We start from the raw sequence: 7,173 nt of genomic DNA, 5'->3' as shown, positions 1-7,173 counted from the left end.
TGTTCTCCTGCCCAGCGTCTTCTTCGCGGGGTGGTTCTTCTCTTTGTTTTCTTTTGTTTCTTTTAAGTTTATTGTGGTTGGTGCTGGGCTTGGGTTTTCCTGTTTTTTTTTTCCGTTGGTTGGTTGGTTGGTTGGTTGGTTGGGGGCTTGGATTTTCTGGCGGTCGTATCAGCTCCGGCTCACAGCATCACAGATTCAGCTAGGTTGGAAAAGACCTCTGAGGTCATCGAGTCCAACCTATGACTGAACACCACCAGACAATGGTACTGAGTGCATTGGACTGAAAGACGTCCAGTCTTTCCTTGAGCACCTCCAGGGATGGTGACTCCACCACCTCCCCCGGTAGCACTTTCCAATGTCGAATCACCTTTTTTGTAGAGGAATTCCTCCGGCTGTCCAACCTGAACCTCCCCTGCACAGCCTGAGGTTGTGTCCTCTTGTCCTGGCACTGATGGCTGGGGGGAAGAGGCTGATCTGCACTTGGCTACGCCCTTCTAGGAGTTGTAGAGAGCGATAAAGTCATCCCTGAGCCTCCTCCAGCCTAAACACCGTCAGCTCCCTCAGCCATTCCTTACAGGACTTGTGCTCCTGACCCTTCACCAGCTCCACTGCCCTTCTCTGGACCCTCTCCAGCATCTCAATGTCCTTCTTGCAGTGAGGGGCCCAGAACTGGACACAGCACTCGAGGTGCAGCCTCACCAGTACAGGGGGACCATCCCTGCCCTGGTCCTGCTGGCCACACCACTGCTGATACCGACCAGGATGCCACCAGCCTCCTTGATCCCCTGGGCACATCTGGTTCATGTTTAGGAGGATGGAGATAAATCTAGTGGTAGTGATGCCTTTGTGTTGTGGAAGCCTGAGCTATGCTCCTGCCACAGCTCCTGAATCTCCTAGGTCTCCTGTGAGGGAAGGCTGAGAGATGGTTTTCCTTCAACTATATGGCTCCTCTGTTTGGATGGACTCTGGAATGCCTCCTGCATCAAGGAGGGTTTCAGGCCAGCTGTGGGATTCAGGGAGGGGGTTTGTTTCAAATCACTATTATCACATCTGTATGTTTCAGGGATCCTGAGGTTCCTGCCTGTTCCTGCAGTGTTTTGTGTGTTTCAACAGGTGACAATTTGAAGCAGTGTGTTGCCCGGCTGTAAGTCTTGTAAACAGTCAGTCTAGTTTAAATACTTTCCATTTTTGTTTGAATATCACTTGTCTTTGACAGTTTGAAGGCTGCTGAGAGATCATTTTTCCCATCATCTTTCTTAGCATACCTCATCGCTTGACTTCTTACACCTGCCTTTGGTGCAAGGTAGCCTAGAGGTGCTGCTCAGACCCACGTAGTCCACTGGGATTTCAGATACCAACAAACAATTTGTCTTAGATGGTAATGCTGCATCTTCGTGAAGAGCATACTTGAGTTGAACTGTACTTGAGAGCAAAGGTCATTCATGGAGTTTCTCCAAGTGCTTGTTTGTTTTCTGTCATTTCAACTCTTTAAAAAAATCCAGAAAGTGAAAACTAACAGAGTAAATTAAAATCACTTGTGATTCATGCACGCTGATGGACATTCATGCCATTCTGTTTCATAAGTGGTCAACAGTATTTATCCAAGATGTATGTTTTTCTTAGTTTGTATATAAAATGTGGTGCAAAATGTAAACTGCAACATACATGTAAAATTTATTGTAAAATATAATTTAATCTTCCTGTCACAGGAGGTCCTTCCATCTCCTTCCTCTTGTGTGTTGCACTTGTTTCTTGTTATAGTCTACTTTGTAAATCTCTTTCACTTACAGGTCTAAGCTCTCAACTCTGGGACTTTCCAAAGAAGTGGGAATGAAGGCAGGGCTTCTGTCCAGATTCTTGTGCTTTATGCCAAGCAGTGAAAGCAGGGCCATCCCATTTATTGAGAGAACAAATTGAGAAAGAACGCTTGCCGGAAGAGAGCTCTTCCTCTCTCACTGCTTTATGCTATATAATGATTTCTAGAATCAGGGTGATTTTCAACTTGTCCAAAAGCTTAAACATAGGAGCCAAACAAAATATTTACTGCCATCCAGTCTGGGAATTATTTCCTTATGAGGAGAAGGAACATCGCTGGGTACAGTGGTGTAGTGAAGTCACAATTTTATGGGTTGGTTGTTGTTTTCTTTTCTTTATAAAGTGAGTTTTATCCTAGGGGAAGAAACAACCTAACAGAAGAGTTTATTCAATGGCTTAAAATAAATGCAGTTTCTTCTGCTGGCTTTGTTGCCTCTTGTGAGTGGGAAAACTTAATTTATGGGATGGAAATCAACAGTTGATAAGCGCGGTGCTGGCTCACCATGGTAAAGTTATGTAGACAGAGGATTAGTGGCTGTTCAAAAATTTCTCCATGTCATGGGACTTTTGAAACAGATACTTAAGCAGTGGTGTGGCTTTTGGTCAGACAGAAGGAGACCAGCGACATGGTGGTAGTTCAAATGCAGTAAGTACTCCACTTGCTTGCCTCACCTTCAAACAAATGCTGTCTCTAAAGGAGTTTAAGCAACAAATAATTTAATGCAAAGAAGGAAGATCATTGCATTCTTAAAAACCTGCATGCTTGGGTTGAGCGATTTGTCTCTTCTCCTGAGAATTTTTTTTTGTGTTGTGCATATTTCTACAACTGTTAGCAGTGCAGACCATCAAGTCCCAAGGAGAAAAACAAAACATGTGCCAATTTGAGTTGAAGCCCATAATCTCTTTCCAAATTTGGAAATTTGACATATTTCTGATTTCTTGCAGATAATTTTTGAATGTGTTTATTTCATCAAGCCCTTGTGTTCAGGGAAGAAGAAATATAGCCCTGAATACGATGTCCCCGTACATGAGAGAAAATAAAGTGATTTTCTTGCTGTAAGCTGGTTCAGCTGTAGTCTGTGATTTGTCAGCACTGTGGTGGGTCATCCAGTTTAGATAGAACTGGATGTTTCCAAGGAGTAGAATGCAATGTCACTGGCAGTTGAAGAATTAGTCATTTTCCTTTTGAATAAAAATTGAACCTGTGCTCCAAAATGTGGATCTGGTCAGGAGTAAGGAAGTACCGTATTTTACTTGAGAAACGTATGCCCTAACTGCTTATAGCCTCCAGAGCTTTTATGGGACTGTTCTCAAAGAAATTGTATTCTCTTGTTTGAGCTGCTTTGGCATTACACATTGTCGATGTTCTGTAAAGCTCCATTTTTCTTTTCATACTAATCTGTGTTATGTTCTTGTCTGAAAATGGACTATGTTTTGTTGTTTTTCTTGTTTCTTGTAATGTATTAGTGTATCTGCTTCCATCTACAAAGAAACTTTTCTGGTCCTGTGAGCCTTTTCTGGTCTGCTGGATGTTAATGGATGACATGTATATTTGCTCCAGAGCCTTACCCATGCAAATAGCTTCTGAAGGCTGAGGCTGTTCCAACCAAACATGATTAAAAGTCATAGGAATCAAGATGGAAAAAGCTATTAGGTCAAGTAGTTCCCACACGCACCCCCAGGACCAGTGCAGGTTTCCAATGGTACATTCTTGGTGCTTTCCAGAAGGGGTCAGTGCAGGTCAGCGCTCACTTTGCATCCAACAGCCCTTCCCCCTTCTTGAAAAATTAGGAAACCTGAATCTGGTTACAAGTAGGTTGCAAAACGTCTAGAATTTATGTTAAAGTCTGTAGTTTGATGTTGGGCGATCAAAAGCCAAAGAAATGTGCTCAAATCCAACAACTGATCATCCAAGATTTTAAATGAGGAAAATTAGTAAACTCTTCAAAATCACTTGTTAGATACGTACATATGTTAGATGATACAGATCCTAAGAACTGTTCTGGGAATGCTCAGCTGTAATGAGAGGGACACAGATTCACAGGTTTATCCTGGTGAGTTGTCCATACTTAGAAAGCACATATTACTATAATATTTTATAGTTACACAAACAAAAGCCTGGATAAGTCAAAATTCTGATCATAAAAGACAAATGTGACAAAAACTCTCATGAGTCTAAATAAGGGAAGAGAATAACAATCATCCTGCACCACAATACGGTTGTATTGTTCTACTCAACCACTGAGATACAGTAATGTCCTTGAAGATTGTCCAGGGTCACTAGTCCTTTAGGGCATGGAGGCTCCTGCAGGGCTCATCATGTGTGAATCAGCTCTTTGGTCAAGGGTGGCCAGATCTCATCAGCAGGAAAGGCTGGCCCATTCCACACCACCACAGTGTACCCCAAATGCCTGTGTCCATGAAGAAGTGACAGCTAGCTTCTCAACTGACTTTAGAGGGTGGAGGAGAATGTCATTGGGAGAAAAATTAATAGTTGGAAGTGTGAAGGTGGTGAAAAGGTGGCTGGAGATGGTAAGAAGGAAATGCTGCAAAGAGAGTAGAGAGAGATGGCACTAGGATAGAAGAACGAGTGACTCACTTGAATATAACTTGTTTATATTTTTAAGGTTTTCTTGTTTTCCCAGTGGATATGGCTATTTTTCAAAGTAAAATAACCAAGGAATAATTTCATTACATTTCCTTCCAAGATTTCAAGCTAAGTGTAAACAAGAAAAATCCAGTGGGAAAATTAATCTAACTTCCTTTTGTGAGAGCATTTCAGTTCTGTTTCTCCCCCCACCACACTCCTTATATTTTTTCGCTGCTACTGTTATACCCAGTATCTGTGGCATTGCTGACACCAGCTAAAATACCTCAGTGGTGGCATTTATTAGAGGGAGAAGACTTTAGAATCACTCAAAATTACTTCTGATATAGAAATGATAAGTTCTGAGCTACTCAGTGCTCAAAAAATATTGATGACTTTTGATGCTTTGGGAATGTTCCATATGGGCAAGTTAAAATGATAGAAAACAACTGAACCACTTGCACTGAATTTGATCTCTGGCAATTAATATTTGGGCTGCATGGAAGAATCATAAGGAACAAAAACTCTGTAACAACACCATGGCAATCAGACCGGCAAACTTCCAAAAGCTTTAATTTTTCCAGATGTTAAGTGCCTTGATTTTCCAACCCAGGTAAAGGAGGGACTTCAGAAAAACAGGCAATAAAAAACGATTAAATTTGTAATGGTTGGCTGGCATAAAGACCACTCCTTTGCTGAGTGTTCAGATACCAATGTTCTGAAACACAAGCAGTCTTAATTTGCATTAAATGAAATCAGAGGCTTTATCTGAGACATAAATCAAGATATGTTTTATAAGTTTTAAAATACATTTGTATGTTTTTCTAATAAAAATATTGCTTCTTCAGATGTTTCCAGGCTGCACTGTAACAAATGCTGCATCTGCCTTCTACAACAAACATGCTTGTAAATGGCCAGGGTGAGCAGGAGGAGACCGGAATCCTCTGGTTCGTTCACATTAGGAGAGCCCTGGGGTGGTCTTTCACTGGCGAGTCATGGAAGCCTGAAGACAGCTGTTGGTGTCAGTGTTCTGTGCTGTTGGCTGCAGCATGTAGAGCCTTGACTCAGTTTCTCTCTTGTTGCCACCAAAGCTTGAGATTTATTGGAGAGGCCTTGGGACAACATACTTTGTGAAAAGAGTAGGAGCTATCATATGAGGATGAACTTTTCAATCCTCTTTTTGCTCATCTTCCCATATTTCACTCCATGAGATTGGAGTGGGGGAAGCCCATGCTGTGCTCTGATGTTGGACCATGATGGGACGTGATGGGGAGATCTCCAGCAGGGTTTTACTCTTATGGCTCCTCCAGCCAGATGGCTTCAATCTACTGACCAATTCTCTGTGCTTTGTGTGAGGTCTGTATGCAATTTAAATGGAGCCTGTTCTCAGCTAGTTTTGCCTTTTTCTTGTCCCCCTCCCCCACATGCACATATATTCCCAACTGACCCTTTTCATGCTTCCCTTTTTCTTTAGCCATTCGGGGAAATTATGCTGGCACCATACTACAAATATATCAGCTGGATTCGCCTCAAAATCCTTTACTTTTGGAGATTTTCAGTCATCTAACTCCTCCAAGTATTTCTGAGAAGAGTGCTCACTTAGCCAACTGTGCTGTTGATGTAGTTCTCAGAGTGGTATTTCTTTGTGATGCTGCTGTTTTCCAGCTGGATAGAAATTTTAAAACATGGCAGTTCTTGTACACACCTATATGTGCTACCACTCTTGAGTCTCAGCAGATTTGTCTAATCCACAGAGAACTGTTATCTGAATCTTGATTTAACTTTGCATTCTGTAAATCTGGAAGGAATGCATTTGCTTTCTAGGTTTTTGGGTTTCTTTGATTTTTTTTTTGTTTTTTGGTTTTTTTTTTTTTTTTATTTTTTAAAAATCTTCCAGTATTGTTCAGCATGAAAAGCCTCAAATATCACAACAAATAAAAGCAGGGAATGCTCTTCTCAATGCATTTTTATCACTTCGCATCAGAATTGCACTGAGTAGTAAACAATAGGGGACAGTCTTTTTAGACAATTGTCTAAAGAGACGACAATAGAAGAGTGATAACAGTGCAAGACAGTAGGACATCTCTGTTTTGTTTTGTTTCAGTCATCATCAAACTTGCTTCCTGGACTGGCATGTTGGAAAAAAAGTTAAATGAGCAGAAGTGATTATTAATGGTCCATTGAAATCACTTTTACTTCATTCCTAACTGTATGTACTTTCTGCTTGGCAATCTGGTGCATTGCATTTTTAGTGAATTCTGTACTTTTATTAGTCATCAACTTGAAAGAGACCTGGTGGCTGCTGGAAAACTGTAGTGATGTCCTCCTTGCCATCAGGTGAAAACACAATATGATCTTGCAGTTCCCTTTGTCTTCTAGGGACAGGCTGGATGCCTGACCTGTTTAGAGACAGATAAGGGAAAAGAGAGTTTCCAAAAGAGTACTTTCATGACACTTTCCAAATCTCCTGGTACATTGGACTGTAGGATCTACATGGGTCATGTTGTGCAGCTCAAAAAGCTATTCCACTGCTGAGGATTACCAAAGTGTATTGCCGTGTGGTGCTTTTCATTTAATGTCTGTCAGTTTGTTTTTGGGAAAGATATTCTGTGCTTGTTTGTGTGAGTGATAATGACTAACAATTCCCATTTTGACATCCAATACATGGAAAGAAAATCCCTTCCTGGCCTCAAACATACTTGTTTCTGGTACCCTGCAGATCTAGTATATAAACTAGGAATTTTGTTTGTGTGTGGTGTGTGTGTGTGTTT

General features: G+C 41.3%; 1 long non-coding RNA gene across 1 annotated transcript; it reads left to right on the top strand.

Moving 5' to 3' along the window:
- On the top strand, positions 1–3,325 carry LOC136554549 (uncharacterized). Its single transcript, XR_010783350.1, has 2 exons — positions 1–1,144; positions 1,261–3,325. It is a non-coding gene; the product is annotated as an uncharacterized lncRNA (long non-coding RNA).
- The last annotated feature ends 3,848 nt before the right edge of the window (positions 3,326–7,173 follow it).

This window comes from Molothrus aeneus, chromosome 3, assembly GCF_037042795.1.
Source record: "Molothrus aeneus isolate 106 chromosome 3, BPBGC_Maene_1.0, whole genome shotgun sequence".
NCBI lineage: Eukaryota > Metazoa > Chordata > Aves > Passeriformes > Icteridae > Molothrus > Molothrus aeneus.
This window is presented reverse-complemented; position numbering and strand designations above follow the sequence as displayed.